The 23,437-nt window shown below is 58.1% G+C and overlaps 1 protein-coding gene across 3 annotated transcripts in view; it reads right to left on the minus strand.

Moving 5' to 3' along the window:
* The window catches only part of TRAF3 (TNF receptor associated factor 3), an 89,383-nt gene extending 68,335 nt beyond the window's left edge, over positions 1-21,048 (minus strand). For 2 of the 3 annotated variants that reach the window (XM_059685725.1, XM_059685716.1), the window contains exon 1: positions 20,790-21,047. The gene's annotated coding sequence lies outside the window, so the exon portion shown is untranslated. Of the gene's footprint in view, positions 1-20,789 lie in introns of all 3 variants that reach the window. The other variant, XM_059685734.1, reaches the window with a different exon arrangement.
* Positions 21,049-23,437: the final 2,389 nt, after the last annotated feature.

Genomic DNA, 23,437 nt, shown 5'->3' on the forward strand with positions numbered 1-23,437 from the left:
TAATTAAAAATTTTTTTAATAAAAAATTAAAGCGAGGGACAAGAATTTGATGCTTTGGAAAAAACGCTCCGAGGGTGCAGGCCCCACCGAGCTGCACTCACACCTGCTGTGTGTAGGTGAGGCAGGACCTCCCCCCCCGCCCCCCCCCCAGGCCCCACCACATCCCTGGCCCCTCCGAGCCCAGCACAGCCCACCGCATAGCATGACTGACAGCACCTGTGCCCCCTCCTGCCTTTCCCATCACCCCTGAGCCTCTCCCCTTCACCCTGCTGCCCTGAAAATCAAAATGTCATTTATCCCATGAAATACCTGCTCAAGTTTTAGGCTTTGTAAAACATTTCCTAACACCTGCAGCCAAGAGTCAGCAAACTTTTGCTATAAATGGTCAGGTAATAAATATTTTAGGCTTCGTGGGCGACTGATGGTCCCTGTTACATGTTCTTCTTTACTTATCTTTACAAGCCTCGATAAACATACAATCATCTACAGGACTGTCCCTTCAGTCTACTTTAAACCCTTCTCCCAGGCTGCACTCTGACGGGGTTCTGCTGTGGGTTCTGCACTCTCCTGCCTCTATGACCCAACGTCACGTTCACCACTGACGCTATCACCCCTGCTGTACCCCCTGCCTGTCTCACAGCTCACACCTGCTGCACCCTCTGCCTGTCTCACAGTTCACACCTGCTGCACCACCCTGCCTGTCTCACAGCTCACACCTGCTGCACCCCCCTGCCTGTCTCACAGTTCACACCTGCTGCACCACCCTGCCTGTCTCACAGCTCACACCTGCTGCACCCTCTGCCTGTCTCACAGTTCACACCTGCTGCACCACCCTGCCTGTCTCACAGCTCACACCTGCTGCACCCCCTGCCTGTCTCAGTTCACACCTGCTGCACCCTCTGCCTGTCTCACAGTTCACACCTGCTGCACCCTCTGCCTGTCTCACAGCTCACACCTGCTGCACCCCCTGCCTGTCTCACAGCTCACACCTGCTGCACCCTCATGCACACGTCACAGCTCACACCTGCTGCACCCTCTGCCTGTCTCACAGCTCACACCTGCTGCACCCTCATGCACACGTCACAGTTCACACCTGCTGCACCCTCCTGCCTGTCTCACAGCTCACACATGCTGCACCCCCTGCCTGTCTCACAGCTCACACCTGCTGCACCCCCTGCCTGTCTCACAGTTCACACCTGTTGCACCCTCCTGCCTGTCTCACAGCTCACCCCTGCTGCACCCTCCTGCCTGTCTCACAGTTCACACCTGCTGCACCACCCTGCCTGTCTCACAGCTCACACCTGCTGCACCCCCTGCCTGTCTCACAGTTCACACCTGCTGCACCCCCTGCCTGTCTCAGTTCACACCTGCTGCACCCTCTGCCTGTCTCACAGCTCACACCTGCTGCACCCCCTGCCTGTCTCACAGCTCACACCTGCTGCACCCTCCTGCCTGTCTCACAGCTCACACCTGCTGCACCCTCCTTCCTGTCTCACAGCTCACACCTGCTGCACCCCCTGCCTGTCTCACAGCTCACACCTGCTGCACCCTCCTTCCTGTCTCACAGCTCACACCTGCTGCACCCCCTGCCTGTCTCACAGCTCACACCTGCTGCACCCCCTGCCTGTCTCACAGCTCACACCTGCTGCACCCCCTGCCTGTCTCACAGCTCACACCTGCTGCACCCCCTGCCTGTCTCACAGCTCACCCCTGCTGCACCCCCTACCCAGCTCACACCTGCATGTCTGCCCCTCCTCACACGACCTGTTCTTTAAAGACAAGAAACCCCTTCTCTATCCCCCATCACCTACTACAGACACTAGTACATGTGAAGTGCTCTGCCCACGAATCCCGAGTAGAGCGCTGGATGTAAACCGCCCACGGAAGCCTTTCCCGTCGCAAGCAGCTGAAGGGCGTGGACTGGAGGGCAGACGTCACCGAGCTCGGCCAGCCACGCAGACGCTCTGGGGTCGACGGGCGAACTGCTGGTCTCCATGTCATTTAGATGAACCCCCAAGCCATGGGGTTCCCTGCCAAGCCTGCTCCCGGCCACGCAGGCCTCTAAAGGCCGTTCTGCAACCCTCACGTGGCGTACCCCGTTTCCAGGAGGCGTGGAAGCCTAAAAACTCCGTCCTATCTACAAACTCCGGACAAAATGGAGGGCAGGACTCCCGTTTTTCTAGAAACTTCCATCAGCCGCCAACGGAGGTACTTTCGCTCGTTCAGGAGAAGGGCCTTCAGCATTAGCAGCTCATCGCTTCTTGTACAGTGTCTGATGCGCCTGCTACACAGACTGAGCAGTTTCTCGGGCGCCAGCACGTCCCCTGAGCTAGCTTCTCAGGCCCTTCCTCTCGGTGGCCGCTAGGCTCCCCGCGCTCCTGACCAGGAGGCCTCCTTTCTCACTCAGGGTCCATCTGGAAACAGACGATGCCCGCCCGCCTCTGGCAAGTAAGGGACAGGCCACACGAGCCTTGGCGCCCACTTCCTGTGTCCTGCCCGCCCAGGAGACTGCCACTCACCCACACCGTCACCCAGGATGGCACCTGGAGTGCGTCCTCCTGCACGTCCTCCTGCACGCCTCACAGGACATGGCTCAGGCGGTCGGACTCGGCCTGAGGGCAGGAGAGGCCTGAGGAGGAGGGGAGGCCTGAGGAGGAGGGGAGGCCTGGGGAGGAGGAGAGGCCTGAGGACAGGAGAGGCCTGAGGAGGAGGAGAGACCTGGGGAGGAGGGGAGGCCTGAGGAGGAGGGGAGGCCTGGGGAGGAGGGGAGGCCTGGGGAGGAGGGGAGGCCTGAGGAGGAGGGGAGGCCTGGGGAGGAGGAGAGGCCTGGGGAGGAGGGGAGGCCTGAGGAGGAGGAGAGGCCTGGGGAGGAGGGGAGGCCTGAGGAGGAGGGGAGGCCTGAGGAGAGGCCTGAGGAGGAGGAGAGGCCTGGGGAGGAGGGGAGGCCTGGGGAGGAGGGGAGGCCTGGGGAGGAGGGGAGGCCTGAGGAGAGGCCTGAGGAGGAGGGGAGGCCTGAGGAGAGGCCTGGGGAGGAGGGGAGGCCTGGGGAGGAGGGGAGGCCTGGGGAGGAGGGGAGGCCTGGGGACCAGGGAAGCCTGTGAGCGCAGCGCCCGTCCTCCAGTGCCGCTCGCACGCTGGGCACCTACGCCAAGGCCAGGCCGCTGGCCTCCGCCTCCTGCTCGCAAAGCCCGCTGAGACCTTCAGCCCGGGCTGCCCCCTGAGCTCTGTGCGTTGGGGGGGGGGGCTCCCTGCAGGGATCGGCGCTGTCTGCCCTCCCCACCCCCACCCCGGCCTGGGCTCCAAAAGGTGAGGAAAAAATAACTGACAGAAACCCCCATGCAAAGCCCCAGCTCTCAGAGGGCGGTCCCTGTGCACCCTGCTCCTCCTGTCCCCGCACCCGGTGAGGCTCCCGTCTGAGGATGGCGGGCAGGGGCCCAGCCCTGGGCGCGCGGGGGGGGGGGGGGGGGTTCCTCGGGGGAGAGGGGGCCTGGGTGGGAGACCAGGCAGGCGAGGGATCCTGGGTGCTGCCCAGCCCTCTGGCGTCAGCACCCGGAGGCGGTGGGACGGGCTCAGAAGCCACGGGACAGGGCGGGCGACAGCTGAGTGAACAGGCTGGAGCCTCAGGCCATGGACACAGTGCGTTTCCCCGCCGGCCTGGTCAGTGAGCCCCAGACCAGCTCAGGCAGCGCCCGCCCCGCCCTGCCCAGCCCGCTCTGTCCTGCAGCCGCACCGGACGCCCGGTCTGTCCTGACGGCACCGGACGCCCGGTCTGTCCTGACCGCACCGGACGCCCGGTCTGTCCTGACGGCACCGGACGCCCGGTCTGTCCTGACCGCACCGGACGCCCGGTCTGTCCTGACCGCACCGGACGCCCGGTCTGTCCTGACCGCACCGGACGCCCGGTCTGTCCTGACCGCACCGGACGCCCGGTCTGTCCTGACGGCACTGGACGCCCGGTCTGTCCTGCAGCCGCACCGGACGCCCGGTCTGTCCTGCAGCCGCACCGGACGCCCGGTCTGTCCTGACCGCACGGCCTGCTGGGTCCCTGGCGCTCAGGGCGGTGCCGGCACCCCCAGCACTCAGCCAGGAGGGAGGTGAACACAGGCTGGAGCTGGCGCGAGAGCCGCGGGCTAAGGACAAACCGGGGCACTGGGAGCCACAGCGGGAGAAGTCCTTGATTCTGATGGAACCCACTCAAAAACGCCCGTCCTGCGACCAAAGCTTCATTGAAATCATGGTTTCTCAGGAAGGGCTGAGCCACACCAGCCCGACGGACAGCTGGGCCTCTGCCGCGGGCCTCTGCCGCGGGCCCCTGACCCTGAGTGCCCTCTGCGCACTTTAATACACTCAGAGCAGGCCCGCGTGATGGTACAAATTAAAAACATTCGTTACTCTTTCCGACCTCATCTAATCGCTAAAGACCACGTTGTAGAAAGCACCTCGCCTTCACAATATGAAACCCGAACAGCCACACACCCTCTGGCCCCGACGCCCAGCTCTGCACCCCCACACCTGAGCCAGGTAGCTCTCTGCTGGGGGGCTGCCCTGGGCATCGCGGTGTTTGCCAGCTCGGGCGGTGCTCACTCGACACCAGCCCCACCCACCAGCCCAGGGGGTTTCCGACACTGCCAAGCGTCCCTGGGGGACACCCTCGCACACACACCCGCGACCAGCGTGACCCGGCCGGTGGCCTTTTCCCACCGCCACTGTCAGGAGGACACGGGGATGGAGCGGGGTTGGACGTGAAAGGCTCCCTTAAAACCACTGGCCCAAATCACATGCCGCTGAAACCGAAAGCAGCGCGGTGCCTGCACCCGCCACCCTGCGGGGCTCTGAGCCGCGACGGCAGCGCCCACACTTCCTCTGGACGGGCCCAGTCTGAGCGCGAGTCTCTAGGAGGCCTGCCGCCCTGGGGGGCGGGGGAGCTCATCCCCAAGTCTCCCCATTTCTATAGGAGGCAGATCCCGAAGTCGAAGGCATTGCTGGCCGATGCCCTGTAGGACACACATGAAACGTGCACGTGGCGCTGTCCTCGCACGTGTGCAGCGGGACCACAGCGGCGGCTGCCTCCTCCCCGCCCTCCCTGCCCGCAGCCAGGAGGGCCAGCAGGCCGCAGCTCCACAGAGGGCTTGTCTGCAGTCCAGTGGGGGGCCCACTCCAGGGGCTCCCGGCCCAGGGACCGACGCACCAGGACAGTGACTGTGTCATCCACCTGAGACTGTCTTGGTGCGCACCGCTCTCTAAAGAGTCAGTAACCTTCCACACCCTAAACCAGCGGTCGCTAACCAGTGGTCCGCGCGACCCGAAAGGCGGGCGACTGCTGCTCTAAGTCACTGAGACGTCGGGTATCCGGTTCCCCATCAGCCCACCAGGCCACGAGGTACGAACTCTTCCTCCCACCACGGAGGAGCGGCCACGCCGAGCGAGCACCAGTGCGCTCAGCCTCCCAGGGCCCCCAATGGGGCTGGCGGTGGTGGTGGTGATCATCACAACTAGCCACCCACTCCCCAAATTCCCGAAACCAAAAGGCACCAATTATACACGTAGAGCAAACACTCCCTTCCGGGCCCAAAGGAAAGAAAACTGAGGACCATAATGAAGCATTTAGAGACACGTCCCTCTCAATACAGACTCTGCTCAGCCAAGGGTGGCCACAATCTCCCCAGCTTCTCGGGGTGCAGGGGGCGTGAGACAGCAGGGAACACCCACATTTTCCTGTCCTGGAGGGTCAGTTCTGGCACACAGGAAGTCTCCTAGCAAAAGGCAAAAGCCGTGAGTTCCAGGTAAAGCAGACCACAAAACCTGTGTTAAGGACAGGCTGCTGCTTCAGCCCTGGCCGGTGTGGCTCAGTGGACAGAGCATCGGCTGGCGGACCGAAGGGTCCCGGGTTCAATTCCAGTCAAGGGCATGTACCTTGGATGTAGGCTCCTCCCTGGCCTGGGCCCTGGTCAAGACTCGTGCAGGAGGCAACCAATCGACGTGTTTCCCTCACATCCCTGTTTCTCTGTGTCTCTCCCTCTCTCTGGACAATCAGTGGAAAATGTCCTCGGGCGAGGGTTCACGGCAAAAAAAAGAAGAGGCTGCTCCAGCCCGGCCCGCGTGGCTCCGCGGCTGAGTGTCGGCCTAGGAACCAGGAGGTGACGGTTCGATTCCCGGTCAGGGTACGTGCTGGGTTGCGGGTTCGGTCCCCAGTGCAGGGTGTGCAGGAGGCAGCAGATTAATGATTCTTCTCTTCAGTGGTGTCTCTCTCTCTCCCTTCCTCTCTAAAATCAATTTAAAAAAGAAAGAAAAGGAAACAGGAAGCTAACACTGCGGTTCCCAGACACCATCGCTCCAAAGCGCAAGGGTCCTCCACGCCCTTGGGCATCCCAGCTCCTCTGGGAGCCGGCAGGGGCCGAGGCTAAGCTGCCTCCTAACACGCCCTCTTTCTCCTCTTGGTTTGAATGTAACAAAATAGGTTCCTCAAAAACAAACTTCCCAGTTTTCTCTTTCTAGGACTGATTCTCACTCTGCCCGCAGGGCCAGGTCCCGCACACACTCACTCCCGGTGACATTGGCCCAGATGCACGCAGGGATGATGGATACCCAGGGCGGGCGCAGCGGATGCTGACGATCGAAAACACTGGACTGTCTGAGCAGCGAGGCCGCCACGCAGAGCACGAGGTTCTGGGAAAGCAACGCCCCGGGAAAGGTGTGCCCAGTGAGGTGCCGAGGGCGAAGCCAGCTGCTGGCTGGGTGCTGGGAGCCGCCAGGAGGTTCGCAGATAGGCTGACCCCGGAGCCACAGCCCCTCACCCCAAACCAAAGCCAGTTGTGCTTGAGGTCAGAATGCTCTGGAAGTTAGGAAGGAAATACTGTGTGCAGTGTGCATTGCGTAACGCTCCCGGTGAAGTCTGGGGCAGCACCTGCAAGAACCACAGGAATTACCGTCTGCGGCGAGACACCCCACATGGAACAGGGACTGTAAACAGCACCACCTCAGTCCAGGTCAGGTTTTGGCACCAAATCTGTGACAAATCCATTCCGTTTTCAGAGGCTCTGGGACATCAGAACTGGACTGAGGACCTGGGTGCCCCACTTTCTGTGCAGGGGCCTGAAGGTCAAGTCACTCGCTCACGTTCACGCAAGCGGAGCGGGAAGAGAGGCCATGGCCGCTGGGGCTCCTCCCCCTGGAGCAGGTCCGGTCCCTGAAAGCCCTGCTGAGGCGCCCAGGGCACCGGCCGGCATGAGGGAGGCCTGGGTCCGCCTGGCGAGGCGCCTGGGCAGGTGATGCCGGAGAGGAGTGTGCCTTCTGCTGACCCACCGGCTCGACCCCGCGGGGCGGCAGTCCCACCCAGGGCGACTTTATGAAAGATCCCCGACATGGCCGCGTGCGGGGCTCCCGACGGAAAGAGTCTGAAGCGGCCTGGCTTTTGTGTTCTTTCTACTCATCTTAACGTGCAGCCAGGATCTGGAATCGCTGACATGAAGCCACGAGAAGAAGAAAAATAAGTCCCCGGAAAAGCAGAGGACAGAGCAGGCGGCCTGGGCCGGCCGGGCGTCCCGCGATCCGATCCGCCGTCCCACCCGGGACTCTGGGAGGCCTCCCGCCCCGACCAGGGAGCTTTAGGAAATCCCTGGGGATAAACTGCCCGTCCGGGGCTCTGTGGACCGTCAGCATTGTCCCTCCTGGACACCCATGAAACCCTAGACATCCCACACGGAAGGCCAGGCCCACGGGACAGCCACCCGAACACGAAGTCCAGAAGCCTGCGGGCCGCTGGCAGCACAAACGCGCGGCGGCCGCGAGGAGCGGTCCCGGCGGCGGTAGCTACACTCTGGGAGTGAGGTCATGAGGGAGTGGGATCCGCACACGCAGGCAAACTGTGACTTTCCACGACACTCACGAGTCCACGCAGCTGGCCCCGCGCTGGGCGCGCTCTGCCCTCCGCCATCACAGGAAGTCCCTGAGCAGGCCTCCCACGCCCATCTGCCCCCTAAACTCTCACCGTTTCCAATATTCCAGATTAGCCACTGGCTTCCACGCCCAGTCGCGGCCATTGACGGGGAACTGGACCTGCGACCCGCCGCGTGCAGGCCGATGCCCAACCACGGAACACGCAGGCCAGGGCTCGGGTGGGTTCTGAGACCACAGTCGCCTCGTGAGGCAGGCTCTCCGAGGAGGCCCATCTGTGAGGCTCCTGGTGGGAACTGGCCAGAGCCCGAAGCTGACACGGACGGCTAACTCTCTCGTCCTGTAATCTGCCCTTTATTTTTGTTCTCTTGCTTCTCAGGCCACACAGACGGGCTGAGCCTCCTCCGTTTCAAAGGGGGGTGGCCATCACCTCGGTCTCCAGAGCCCTGGGGGCACGACCTCCTCTCAGGACCTCCACGCCTGCGGGTCTCCAGCCTTGAGACCTGCTGGGCTCCGCCTTGCTGAGCCGTGGACACGGGTGGACCCCCCTGTGGAGGGAGCCCCCATCCTGTGCCTGCCGGCCACCCACTGCCTCCCCTCCCCGGCCGGCTTGCTGATGAGCACGCTCCATGCTCCCACCGCTCTGGGCCTCAGAGGCTGACCTTGCAGGCTGGTGCTTGACGAACAGAATGTTGGAGCTGGAAGAGCCTTATCTGTCGTGTGCAGACCTGGGACCTCTATGAAGATGCCTCAGACACCACACCTTACTTATTTCTCTGCGCAAAGTGACTACACCTGATGCAGGTCTGGCACCCCTATACCAAATATAGGGAGCATATATGTAGGGTGTCCCAAAAACGCACACACACTGAATAATCATAAAGGCGGTGTTTATTAACATAGATTTCATTTCCAAAATTGCGCTATCAGCTGTTAAAGTGTGTTCACATTTTGGGGGGACACCTGGGTGTAACTTTACTGCTGTATGACCTCAGGCATGACGGGAGGGGGTTCAGGAGCCCCAGGACTCCCTGAAATGCCATGCATCTGTCAGTCACGCTGACACATCCACCGCCAGCAGCGCTGACTCTGTGGACAGAAGGCTGGCTCCCGGGAGTGGTGGGCATTGGGAACAACGGGAGGGTGTGCTCGGGACAGCGGGCCTGGGCGGCTGGCGCTGCGGCCGGCACTGCACTGGGCAGGCTCGTGGGCAGGGCCCCTGGGGGGGTGCAAGCAGAGGACGCACATGGACCAGAAACCTCAGCCCCTCTCCACCCTCACCAACCCCACACCTTGGGGCTCCCCTGGAGCCAAAGATTCAGATTTCTGTGTGCGCTCCCCACGCCCTGTGGCCTCTGCACACTCGCTAGGCTCCCTGGTGCTGCGGCACCAGCTGGGGGCTGAGGAGCAGGGCTCACAGAAATGAGACGGGGGGCAGAGCCAACACAGCCTCTGCACAGGCCCGTGAGGCAGCCCCACCTCCACACGCCAGCCTGGCTTTCGCGGGGACGTCTCCACGGGGTCCCCAGAGTAACCCAGGGTGAAGAGAAGGACATTTACTGACAGTGTCTCAATGAAGCTTCACTGAAGAACAGAGAGAGAGAAGCTTAAACTCCATGATACTCTTCAAAATGAAAGTAACGTTTTCAAGGTATTTAAAAATAACCTAATAGGAAGGGAAACTTTATGGACCCAAAGTCGTACCTGGAAAACTCCTGACAGCCTGGCCTGGGTGGCTCAGTGGCTGAGCACCAACCTATGAACCAGGAGGTCACGGTTCAATTACTGGTTCGGTCACATGCCCGGGTTGTGGGAGCGTACAGGAGGCAGCCGATCGATGTTTCTCTCTCATTATCGATGTTTCTATCTCTCCCTCTCCCTTCCTCTCTGAAATCAATAAAAATATATTTTTAAAAATCTCCTGACAAACAGATGATCAAGGATGCCTGCTGGTTGGGTAAATAAAACATACCTTTTGTGCAGGCACCTGTCATTGTGTGAATGGGTGCATTCCAAAACCTTATTCACAAATTCTTGGTACAGAACACGGAATGCAGCCTGGCCTTCCAACCACGCAGGCATGTGAGCGCCAAGTGTCTGGACCCTCCAGACCAGACCCGAGGCCAGAGAAACACCAGTGAGCGGCCTCAGTTACTGCCACATAGAGCAGCAGAAGCGCCAGCTGAGCCACCTGGTCACCCACAGAACCATGAGCTGGGGGGACAGACCACTGTTCGAGGCCACTGACGCTCAGGGTGGTTTGTCACGCAGCTCTCGTTGCCTGAGCAGCCTGTGGCTCTGTCGGGAAATGACAGAAGCACATCTCTCTGCTGTCCTGGCACCAGGAATAGAGTCCCTTCCTCCATTCTCCGCTGGCGGACACAGTGCGGTGGCAGCATCACCAGGATCTCCCAGCTACCAGCCCTTTTAGGGGCAGCCTGGTGTTGGGAAATGGGGGGTAAGAGGTATGATGACCATCAGAGTTCCCTGTCTGCTTTGAAATCCTCCTAGAATCTGAGCTAAGGGAGGGCAGGGTTCAAAATTCTGAATAAACGGGAGGCACGGTCAAAACGCGGTTGGCAGCCAATTACCAAGCCAGACAAAGATACCACAAGGAAAGGAAACTAAAGACCAATGTCCCTTACAAACCTGGACGCAAAAATTCTCAACAAAATAATAGCAGACCGAATCCAACAACACCTTAAAGGGAACAGCCACCACATCAAGTGCGATTTATCCCAGGAAAGCAAGGGCGGTTCAACACATGAAAATCGACTAATGTGATGCACCACATTAACAGACAGAGGGGGAAGACATGCATCCGTGTCAACAGACACACAAAAAGCACGTGACAAAACGCAACAACCTTCCATGATCAAACACTCCGCAAAGAAACCTCCTAACATGATAAAAGGCACTTATTTTTGAAATCCTACACTAACTCCATAAGCAATGGTGCAAGTCTGAAAGTGTCCCTAAGATCAGAAACAAGAAAGGCTGTCTGCTTCCACCACTGCTGTTCAGCACTGCAGAGCCCCAGCCAGAGCAACCAGGCAAGAAAAAGAAACAAGAGGATCCAAATTGGAGAGAAAGAGATTAAAAGCATCTCTATTGCATGTGTCATGATTCCACATGTAGAAAATCCCATAGAATCCACAAAAAGCTACTAAAGGTAATAACCAAACTCAGCAAAGTTGCAGGCTATATGATCACCACACAAAAATCAGTTGTGGCCAACCGGCGTGTGGCTCAGTGGTTCAGCTTCGACCTATGAACCAGGAGGTCACAGTTCAATTCCAGGTCAGGGCACATGCCCCGGTGGCGGGCTGGATCCTCAGTGGGGGGCATGCAGGAGGCAGCTGATCAACGATTCTCTCTCATCACTGATATTTCTATTTCCCTCTCCCTTTCTCTCTGATTTAATAAAAATATATTTTTAAGTCAGTTGTGCTTTTATATACAAGCAATGAAAAATCTTTTAAAAATTAAGGAAACAATTTGATTTACAGTAGCATCCAAAAGAATACAATACCTAGGGATAAATTAAGCCACGGAGGTGCAGACTTGGTCACTGAAACAGAACCTTGCTGAAAAAAATGAAAGGTAAGAAGACATGGACCAGTATCCCATGGTCATGGACTAGGAGACCGAATATGGCTAAGATGGCAACACCCCAAAGCACATGCAGTGTAATTCCTCTCAAAATTCCAAATTGTTTTTGCAGAAAGTGAAAAACAGAATCTCAAATTACTATGGAGCTGCAAGGGATCCCAACTAGCCCGAGCAGATAGGAAAAATAGGTTGGAAGACACACTTCCCAAAATTATTTCAAAACTTTCTACAAAGCTGCAGCAACTACCCGGCCAGTGGGGCTCAGTGGTTGAGCATTGACCTATGAACCAGGAAGTCACAGTTCAACTCCCCATCAGGGTACCTGCCCAGGTTGACGGCTCAGTCCCTAGTAGGGGGCATGCAGGAGGCAGCCGATCAATGATTCTCTCTTCATTGATGTTTCTCTCTCTCTCTCTCTCTCTCTCTCTCTCTCTCTCTCTCTCTCTCTCTCCCTCCCTCCTTCCCTCCCTCCCTCCCTTTCTCTATATTCAATAGAAATATATATACATGTTTTTTTAAACTACACTAATCAAAACACAGTGTGCTATTGGCATAAAGACAGACCTATACAATGGAATAGAGAGTCCAGAAATAAATTCAAACATCCGTGGCCAATTGATTTCCAACAAGGCTACCAAGACCATCCAATAAGGAAGAACAGTTCCTTCAACACATGGTGCTGGACAACTGGGTAAGCACTTGCAGCAGAATGAAGGAGAGCCCCTGCCTCACTCCACACATAAAAATTAGCTCACAGGGATCAAAGGTCTGAATGTAAGAACTAAAACTATAAAACATATAGCAAATCTTCATAGCCTCGGATTTGGCAATAGATTCTCAGATTTTATACCAAAGCAACAGCAACAAAATGAAAAATAGTAAAAGTGGACATCGTCAAAATTAAAAGCTTTTCAACATCAAAGGACATTAACAGGACTAAAAAAATCTTAGGGAATGAGAGAAAATGTCTGTAAATCATGTAGCTATCCAAAATATAGAAGGAACTCTTACAGGTCAACAACAAAAAGACAAACAATCCATTGAAACATGGGCAATGCTTGAATAGACATTGTTCCACTATATACGGTGAAAAGATAAAAGATGCCCAATGCCATCGGTCATTAAGGAAATACAAAACCACAGGGAGATGCCACTTCATGTCCACTAGAAGAGTTTTCACCAGAAAGACAAAAATAAATGTTGGCAAAGCTGTGCAGAAATCGGAACCCTGGCACCTTGCTGGTGGGAATAAGGTAAACACAGAATCACCCTATGGCCCGAGAGAAATGGAAACACCTCTCCACATGAACTTGTACACATGATCCGTCATAGCCAAAAGGTGAAAACCACCCCAAAAAGTGAGTGAACGCATCAACAAAACTGTGGTAAGACACACGACGGAATATTATTCAGCCATTAAAACAGAACACAACACCCGTGCAGGCAACAGCTTGGACGCACCTCAACAACACTGCGCTAAGGGGAAGGAGACGCAAAAGCCAGTCGTGCTGTCTGGCTCCTGTTCCGTGGCACGTCCGGGACAGGCAAACCCACAGGGACAGACAGCAGGCCAGAGAAGGAGGCCCAGGGAACGAATATGCCAGGAGCACAGGGTTCTTTAGTGGGTGATAAAACCATTTGAAACTAGAAAGAACTGGTGTTTGCACAATATTGTGAACGTACTAAATACCACTGAACAGTACATTTTAAAATAGTTAATTGTATGACATGTGAGTTTTGCCTCAATAAAAGAAAAGGTGGTCAGACTATAGTTTATTGATTCATTCATACAAACTCTTAGCTTCCTACCACACACCAGGCACTCTCGGGTGCACAGGCTATGGCGATGGACAATTTTCTGCTACGAATTTAAAAAGCACACGAGGAACTAGACAGAGACAACCGGGGCTCTTTGATTTAGGGCAGTGATGGCGAACCTCTGACATGCGTGTCAGAGGTGACACGCGAACTCATTTTTTTGGTTGATTTTTCTGTGTTAAATGGTATTTAAATATATAAAATAAGTATCAAAAATATGTCTTTGTTTTAGTATAGTTGCAAATATCAAAAAATTTCTACATGTGACACGGCACCAGAGTTAAGTTAGGGTTTTTCAAAATGCTGACACGCGGAGCTCAAAAGGTTCGCCATCACTGAATTAGGTGTTCAGGGAAGACCTCCTAGAACAGCGGTTCTCAACCTGTGGGTCGCGACCCCTTTGGCGGTCGAACGACCCTTTCACAGGGGTCACCTAAGACCATCCTGCATACTAGATATTTACATTACGATTCATAACAGCAGCAACATTACAGTTATGAAGTAGCAACGAAAATAATTTATGGTTGGGTCACAACATGAGGAACTGTATTTAAAGGGCCAGAAGGTTGAGAACCACTGTCCTAAAAAAAGTGACGTCTAAGCAGATACCAGAATGGATTGAAGAATACTGTTCTGCTAAATATGTACTAAAATATAAATTTACACAAACCATCACATGTAAAAATTGCTTTTCTTAAAAAATGGGGGGCTACCGGCAGACATTCCTGTGTGCAAACATACAGTGGTGGCTAGTTTCTAGACCTTTTGCTCTTCGTCACAAATCATCTCCTTACAATCCAATGGCGTGCTGCCCCTCGCAGGCCGGGCCTCCAGGCCGCCTTCTCCCCTGAAGGCCTGTCATTCCCGGCTCGCCTTCCCTTCCGGAAACTCAGGAGAGGAGGGAGGGAGAGGAATTCCCTCTTGCGATGTGTCAGGTCTCCCAGCCTCCCCTGGAACCCAGTCACCCTTCCGTCGCTGAGAACATGAGGTGCAGGGAGGAGAGTGACTGACTAGCACGGCAGGTCGGACGCAAACCCCGAGGCCCTCCGTGGAGTGAGCCTCACTGTCACCGAGCACATCTCAGGCCAAACTGCGAAACACGGCGAAGCGGCCCTGTCCTTAGAAGCCTGTCACTGACCCCCCCAAGGCCTGAACACCCCTCGGCCGGGGGGGGGCGGCCCTCCAGAATCACAAGGCTCCATGTTGCCGCCCCCACCCAGCACCAACCGTGTCAGAAAGAAATGTGCCCTCGATCCTCCAGGAAGCTGACCCGGCTCAGGCATGTGCCTCTGGCAGGTGCACGGCGCACCCTCCCGGCCGGGCAGAACGTCACAGAGGTTCCGGCAGACGGCACACACCCTCTCCTCCCAAACCCAAGCACGCCACGGCCTGCCGACCGCGCAGAGGGCTCCTGTGCCTTCAACGCGCGTCCCCATCAGCGACGCGTAGCTATTCTCATCTCCCAGGTGAATGGCAGGAACCTGACTGTCGGGGGCCCCAGTCGGCTCCGTCCAGAGTGGCCAGGCCTGGGGACCTGTCACCACCAACGACCGCTGTTCATGAAGCCCTGAGGAGACAGTCACTGAACACCGTCCTGATGAGTGAGAATGTGAGCGCAGGGGGGGGGTCGCCAGCACATTCTACCAGACGTCAGCAGCACCTGAGGGCGTTGGAGGTGGATTTTAAAGGGCGTTGAGGGCGATGTTGCTGCCACAGGAAAATAACTCTGAACAGAGGGAAGGAACAGGTGCGGCTGGGAAGTGTCCGCGCAGGCAGAACGGGCTCTGGGGGAAGAATGGCCGCACAAAACGCTCGTGCTGGACCCGACCCCGCTCCGCAGCGCGCGCTCAGGAGGGAGCGAGAACGCCGGAACCAGAAAGCAACACTTACGGTCTGGAGTCTGAACAGAACCCAGAAGCGGACTTAATTCAGCGCCAACTGCCCGCCGAGCACAGTGATGAGAACCTGAGCTCTGGGGTCCCACAGGCCTGGAGCTCTTCAGTTTCCTCATCTGTAAAATGGGACAATCTTCTCGCCAAAGTCAGGCTGGCACCCAGGGCGGCCGCCAGACCCCTGGGCCTCACCGTGAGCTCGCTCCCCCACAGCCAGCTTGCTCATGCTCATCCTCCCAGAAACTACCTCCTAAGCCCTGGTCCCAGGCAACGGGCCCTGCCTCCCCCAGAGTCCCCCCCCCCCCCCCCCGGCACCTGCCCCTGGTGCCAGCACCTCAGGACTCTCTGGCGCATCCTGGTACAGCAGCTCCTTGGAGACTGATCACAGAGCATCTTACTCGACTTCCCAACTTCAGCAACTAGCACTGCTCCTGAGCAAATTCTCAAAACTGCGCTGATTAAATAACTCTCCACTCTCCTGGGTCGGAAGTGGAGGCCAAGCAGCCTCCAGGTGCATCTTGGGGCATGAAGAAGGCAGGGGGCACTCTACTCGGGGTGACTAGTCCCTGCTCTGTCATAACGGACCTGGGGGAGCCACTACCCCCATCCTGAGCCTCAGCTGCCGCCCTTATAAAATGAGGGAACTCAGTGAGAAAGTCGCAAGGGTCCCTAAGACTGACCCCTTGTCTACACTGTGCCTCCCACCACGCCCACACCGCTGAAGCTGGGGTGGCCAGCCCCGGGGGATGCCAGGGGACCCCCTCGGGAGCCCAGGGAAGCTAAGCATAAACACCATCTTACGGAGAACCTACCATACCCAAATTCAGGGGGGCAAAGTGTGTTTATGGTAGAAAAATCAGACACATCACTGAGTATGACATCACATTCGCATTAAATGTTCAGATGAAACACAGTCTGAGCCGTCTCGCGCGCCATGCCAAGCGCGCTCTCACGGGAAAGCCCTCTGCAACCAGAACATTTCATTTCCCCTGTAACCATGTTTCAAAGGCCGGGCCATTATTAATCCAAAAGGGACAGATTTAATTTCCAGAATAAAGTTGTGACTCCTGGGTATGACTGAGCAAGGAAGGCTGGGGAGCGACTTTCCCTGCTCGTCCTGTCCCGGAGCCCCTAACACAACGGACCAGGGCGCTCACTGCTTCCGGAAGGGTGCATGGGGTGCGCAGGCAGGGGTGGCAGCTGCGAGGCTCTGGCTCGCCCACTGCAGAGCCACACCACAGGGACCACTGGGTGGCCCTGTCCCGCCCCTCCTCTCCCAGGCCTGCGGGTTCTGGACACAAAGGCAGAGGGTCTAGCCCTGGGGAGGGGAGAGGCCTTCGGGAGCGGAGCTGGTCTTAAAGCCCTCAGCACAGTCAGCATGCCGCTGGCACCCCGCTTCACCATGTGGATGCCGCCGCTGCCCTAAAGATGTTTCATGCCACTTGGTGAATCCGTTTTGCTTTTCTCCCCGCTTACAGAATCCAAGTTTCCTAAAAATATGTATTTAGGTTTTGCCATAGAATCAAGTGTTTAAATTGGAAAGGAAATCAGGATATCAAAACCACAAGTGTGGTATCTTTTTTGGTAGAATGGCATCATGAGATGTTACCAAGTAACCTCCATTTAAAATAAATAAAATTTAAAAATATATTTTTATATATGGAGTCAAAATCACCATGGAACAAACTCTTAAAAAAAAATCATGAAATGAAATTATAGGGCCCGATGTTTTATGTCTGGAGAACCAAAGGGACATGGGTGATTCGAGGTGGGTGAGAGGGCAGCAGGGAGGGGAGGGAGGAGCTCTGTAACCCTGACCCGCTATGCACACCCCGACCCCATGCGCCCACCGGAGACCCCCTGCGCACACCGGAGACACCCTGCACACACCTCGACCCCCCCGCCCCCCCGCCCGCGCACACCGGAGACTCCTACCCCGGAGAGGGAGGAGGGATGGCCGCGTGCTCCACCCAGGGCGGCCTGCACAGGGCAGAGGCCTGACCGCCCAGCTCCGGTCACAAAGGGCCTGCAAGGGCCGGAGGATGCGCAGAGACATCACCCCTGGACACGCCACCGCGGGGCGGCCAACACTGCACCCCTGGCCAGCAGCAGGGCAGCCAGCAGGCAGGTCGCATCTGACAAACACCAGGGGGACTTGGCAGGAGCTGGAGGCCCACTTCCGGCCTCCTGACCCCAGGCAGCCAGGACCCTGCCCTTTTCCGAACTCCGCCAGATGTCTTCTACACCGGAGTCCACATTGGCTCAACTTTCTTCCTGGGGTCTTCCCTCTGGCTGAGAGGCTGGGTTCCGGCTCCTCCCCTCACTGGGTTTGGCTCCTCCCCTCACTGGGTTTGGCTCCTCCCCTGTTGGGTCCCGGCTCCTCCCCTCACTGGGTCCCGGCTCCTCCCCTCACTGGGTTTGGCTCCTCCCCTCACTGGGTCCCAGCTCCTCCCCTTACTGGGTTTGGCTCCTCCCCTCACTGGGTTTGGCTCCTCCCCTCACTGGGTCCCAGCTCCTCCCCTTACTGGGTTTGGCTCCTCCCCTCACTGGGTTCTGGCTCCTCCCCTGTTGGGTCCCAGCTCCTCCCCTCACTGGGTTTGGCTCCTCCCCTGTTGGGTCCCGGCTCCTCCCCTCACTGGGTTCCGGCTCCTCCCCTCACTGGGTCCCGGCTCCTCCCCTCACTGGGTCCCGGCTCCTCCCCTTACTGGGTCCCGGCTCCTCCCCTCACTGGGTTTGGCTCCTCCCCTCACTGTGCACCAGCTGGGAAGCCCCAGACTTCCACAGACCCTGCCTTTAAAGGCGGTGCGGTCTCTCCCTCACCCTGGCACTGTAACTAGAACATTATGGGAACTCGAGGCACATTAATTGAACATTAAATTAAATGGGCAAAAGACTCCCAAGTCCCAGCTAATGATCCACTTATCTAGAGGAATACAGAATTCAGTACAAGATGCCAACCTGATTTCTGCAGTTGACAGAAACCAGGAGTCTCCTGCCCCGGTGACATCTCACCAACTGCCAGCCTCACCCCAAGGTACCTGCACAGGGAGACAAAATTTTCAGCCCCCAAAACAGGTTCTAATGCTAACTGATAAGAGCCTCACCTCCAAAATGAGAGAGCCATTTTGTCTTTTTTAGTTAATTATGAATAATACTACACAAGCACAACTTTTCCTTTTCTCTTCTGTTTCCATGAGCTCCTTTGGACTCCAAGCCTGCTAACCTGCCACTGCACCACCCGCTCCCCTCTCTGCCCCTCCTGCCTGCGGGCGTCGGGCCCTCTCTCATGGCTTCATGCCTCCTGCTCAGAACAAGTCTCAGCACCATCTCCACACTTAGGCCTCGGCTGCCTCTCGCTGGTCACCTTCCAAATCCGCTGGCCTCACCGCCTTCCCCACTCCACAGCCTTCTCCATTTCTCTCTGTACCTTAAGTCAATATTATGACTCTCCTCCCCCTGCCCCCAGATAATGTATCTTCCCCTGTGAGCACTCCCGCGGAAGCCCCCTAGGGGTCACGCATGATCCCCTGGTCCAGCAGAGGGCCTTGGTCAGAGGATGTCCCCTGGGCTAAGGGAGTTCTTAAAGTGGCCACTGCAAGGAAACTCAGCGGTTGCATAATACGTGATAGGTTAGATCCCCGCTGCTTGGGAGAATCGGGTAAGAGGATGAGAACACAGAGATGGGCAAATTTAACGCAATTTCCTTTGTGTGCTTGAGCTGGCTCAGGCTTGCAACACCAGTGACAGTTTTGTCTTTCTTCAAGTACAGCTTTCACGTCATTTTTAAAAAGGACTTTACGGGAGTCAATCATTCTCACCCTTCAGCTAGCTCATTAGCATATCTATCCTGACAACACCCCAGAAAGGTCCCTCTCTGTTTGCAGAGTGAAAACTGGAAGGGACCTGCCAGGGGTGTTTACAGAATCAAAATCCCCAACACGGGAAAACAGCAGAAGCAAACAGATGTTTCAGGTGCACGGAGGCCCTTCTTCAAGCAGGAATCCTTTTTAACAGAACTGGCCCCTGCTCTTGCCATCTTTCTGCAAAATGAATGGGTAGTGTCCAAGGAAAATAATGGGTCCCCGTCCCCCCATAGAAAAATTCACATGAACGTCTTAAAAAAAAAAAAAAAAAGTCTGGCCTTCTCCCTGGCAGCTCCCTGCGCCCCTGGCTTCTGCATTGTGACAGCTGGGACCGATGGCGTCTGGGCGAGACTCCGCACATCTTACGCCTCGACCCGACCCGCAAGGCCTGTTGCTCGCGGGGATGCTGGCCTCCCGGCCGGTTTCTGTCCCCAGCACCTACTCACAGGAGGGTTCCCAATCCGGGGTGACACTGCCCACTTATCGGACCGGCGAGGCTTATTTGGTTTGGGCCCAAAATGCTTTCGTCTTCCGACTCATTCCTAACATGCGCCTTGTCACAACGCGGCCCTCGGAGCAGCGGATGGCAGCCCGCCGGCCGGCCTGGCTCCTGCCCGGGATGGGGCTCCCCGCAGGCCGTTTCAGCGGAGATCTTAGCGCCCACCGATGGCGATGGCCGCCGGGTTTTGCAGACATAGGAAGGGACAGAAATCAACATTTCCCAAAGCTTCCCCGTGTGTGTTCCAGGCAAATGCGGGGGGGGGGGGGGGGGCTCCTCAGCTGTGTGCTGTGAATGTAAATTAAGAAGCAGCAACAACGCCACTCCACGCAGCCTCTGTGGACTCCACAAAAATAAATGAATAACCACGCACAGGCACACACACACACACCCCTATGCCGTTCGAAAACCGAGTCACAGCTTCACACGAGAAAGGTGCAATAAGATTGTCCCCTTCGGAGGTCCGTGATCTGAAGGCTCCTTAAATTTCCGGGCACGTCCACACGCTTCATTTCCATCTCGCTGCTGTTTCCCGGGAAGGGACAGGGTCCCGCACGGAACCCCCGCGACGGGGCTGAACAGGAGCGGCGCCCCCGGGCGGGCGACGGGCAAACGTGGCCGGGCGGCCGGCGCCCGCAGCGGGCACGCAGCCCGGGCCGGCCCCGCGCTCGGGCCGCCGCGCTGACCTTCCGCGGCCGGAGGGGAATGCGTGCATCTGCCCCCCACCGGGCCGCCCGCCCGCCGCCTTCCCGCAGCGCCGGCGTGAATCAGGCGCGCTCCTCTGCAGAGGAATGACTCAGGGTAAACTTTTAAATAATGGTCGGACGCCGCCGCAGCCTCGGCCACCGCTCGCGCGTGCGGGCAGCCCCGCGGCCCGGGTCCCGGCACCGCCGCGCGGCAGATGCTGCTCTCGCTGCCGCGGGGTCACGTTCGCGGGAGGCCCGGGCGCCCGTTTCCTGAAAAGCTGCGGAGCCCCGGCCCCGCGGCCCCGGCCCGGCCTCGGGCGCAAAGTTTCCCGAAGTTGAGGCGTCCGAGGGGCGGGCGGCCCGGCGGGGACCGGGCGAGGCGGCGCCGCACCGGGCACTCGCCGCCGGGCGCCGGGCCTGCGCCGCCCCGGCCCCGCGCCGCCGCCGAGGGCGCGGGATGGAGCCCGGGATGGAGCCGCCGGGCCGCCCGCGGCCGCCCGCCCTCCCGCCCGCCGCCGCCCCTTACCCCGAGGTCCGCCGCCGCTCGTGGCTCAGGGGCGCCGGGCGCGTCCTCCGCCGCGGTCCGCAGCGTCCTGCTCCCCGGGCAGCCCCATGTCGGGGGGCGGGGAAGGGCCGGCGGCCGCCGCCGCCGCCGGCTGGAAAGTCCCTGCTGGGCTGCAACCGGCTCGCGCACGCGGCGGCCGCGCCGCCCCGCGCTCCTCGCGCCCTCGCGCTCCCGCTCGCAGCACTTCCTCTCGCGCTGGAAATCCCCGCCGGCGCCCGCCGGAGCGCGCCCGCCCCGCCCCCGCCGCGCCCGCGCCCGCGCGCGTGGGAGCCGCAGGACCGCCGGCGCGGCCGCCCCACGCGCACGCGCGCACGCTCGCGCCCGGTTGCCAAGGCCCCCCCCCCGCCGGCCTTAGCAACGGCGCCGCCGCGCCGGCCCCCTCCCCCCTCGTCCCTCCCGCCGGCGCCCCGCCCCCTGGCCCCGCGCGCCCGCCCGGCGGCCCCCTTTCCGGGTCAAAAAGCCACGCAGGCCGCGCGGGGCCCGAAAGGTGCAGGTTTCCTCGCGGTGGAGAGCGATGGCGTCACCCGGTTCACCAGGGCAGCCGTCCTCCCTCACACTCACATCACACACAGACACACTCACGGGCACCCACACCCACAAACCCACGCCTTCAACATGTATTCTCGGTCACACACACACACACACACACACACACTCATGCACAGGCTCACATACACATATCCAACATTTACACTGTCACACTGACACACTTGCTCAGTCACACTCCCTCTTACAGACGCGCAGGTACAGACTCGCTCACGTGCCCTCGCATTCCTACTCACACATGCATGCTCTGCAACACGCACACACCCACACAGACACACCTGCTGCACCCACAGCCGCGTGCACACCAGCAGGCCATCTGGGCCAGGCCACTTCTTAGCTGAGAGGTCTCAGCACGGGCTTGGCTGGAGTTCCCTTCCTTCCTCCCTGGCCCCTCCACACCCAGGAAGTTGGTTTTGGTCAAGTGTGAACAGGGTGGCCAGTGTGCCATCAGCTCCCAGAGTTCCCAGCTGGCCTGGACGCCCCTCCTTCTTTGACTCCAGGCCTTCCGGGGCCTGGGCAGCCTCCAGGGCCAGAGCCAGCCTTTTCTCCAGAGGCCTCAGCCCTCTGTTCCCTAACCAGTGGTCGGCAAGCTGCGGCTCGTGAGCCACATGCGGCTCTTTGGCCCCTTGAGTGTGGCTCTTCCACAAAATACCGACTTCTGCGCATGGGCCACGGAGTTTCAATCGCACTGAACGTGGTATTTTGTGGAAGAGCCACACTCAGGGGGCCAGGGAGCCGCGTGTGGCTCGCGAGCCGCAGTTTGCCGACCACTGCCCTAAGCCATCCAGGGCCCCTCAACGTCCTCCGACATTACCCCGCCCGGCTGGGCCTGCAATCCCTGAGCAATGGAGGCCTGTCTCTGAGAGTTCACAAGTCCACGCTGAGGAGGCAAAATGGACTTGTCATTTTTCTCTTCTCAACAAGACTCTGTACAAAGATTCCTGGACCAAACACACAACATAATATAGACGATGTATGACAGGGCTGTACACCTGAACCCTATATAATTTATGAGCCAAGGTCACCCCAATAAATTCTATAAAAAGTAAAGAAGTTTCCTGGAGCGTGGCCAGCTTAGGCCAGTCCTTGTATCTCTCAGTGACTCATGGGACTGGAGGCAGGAAGTCCAGCACCCCTCCCGCGCCTCCCCATGGGATGTCCCAGAACTCTGAACAGTCTGACCAGGCTGACGGGACTCCATCGTCCCAACAGGTGCAGCCGCAGCAGTGGGGCTTTGCTACCCAGACTCAGCCAGGCCCCAGTGGCGCCCCGCTCAGGCCACTAACAGAGCACAGCTCTTTGAATTCAGCCCAGAGAACCAGAGGCGGCTGCCATTCACAAAGCACCCATGCCAGGGTGACAGGCCAGTCCTCGCGCACAGGCCCCGAGCTCTGAGTTGAACCCGAGTCACCGGACTGGTTCCCCCTCCCCTCATGGTGGGTTCCCCTCTAGAGCTTTGGGAGTCCCTTCCTGCCTGTCAGGAGTTGCAATGACACTGACCTCCAAGGATCATGGGACCGGACTGCATTCCCTTCCCCAGGCTCCGAGGCCTTGCACGTTTTCCCACCTCCTCCCAGGTCCCCAGGCCTTGAACACCGTCTGCCAGGTGCCCCCTCCCACCTACGGCCTCACTATCACAGGGGACCTATTTAAGACTTGGCCAAAATCAGACTTTGCCAAAAATTTCCCAGGCTGCACTACGTACGGTTCTTATCAAATAAGCAACTAGGTAGACATTTCAAAGACCTGCCAGAGGGGTTTTCTGAGGCTCCTCCTAGTCTCCACCAAATCAATTACCAAGCAACATTCCCAATGCAGATGCAACCATGGTCCAGCCCTCTTCTGGCGAGACCTGCTCCTTCTCATCTCTCCCCTTCCTCCTCCTCCTCCTCCCCCCGCCCCCGCCCCACAACTCTCTGAGCAGCTATGGACCCCTTGCTATGGGGGATTGGAGGTGAGCTGTACAAAGATGTTTGCCCCAAACCCCAAAACTGCTTTGGAGGCCAGCCTTCTGCCCTCTGCAGTTATAGCTGCTGAGCAGCAGTGATGGACAGCAAGGAGAA

Source organism: Myotis daubentonii, chromosome 1 (assembly GCF_963259705.1).
Source record: "Myotis daubentonii chromosome 1, mMyoDau2.1, whole genome shotgun sequence".
Taxonomy (NCBI): Eukaryota; Metazoa; Chordata; class Mammalia; order Chiroptera; family Vespertilionidae; genus Myotis; species Myotis daubentonii.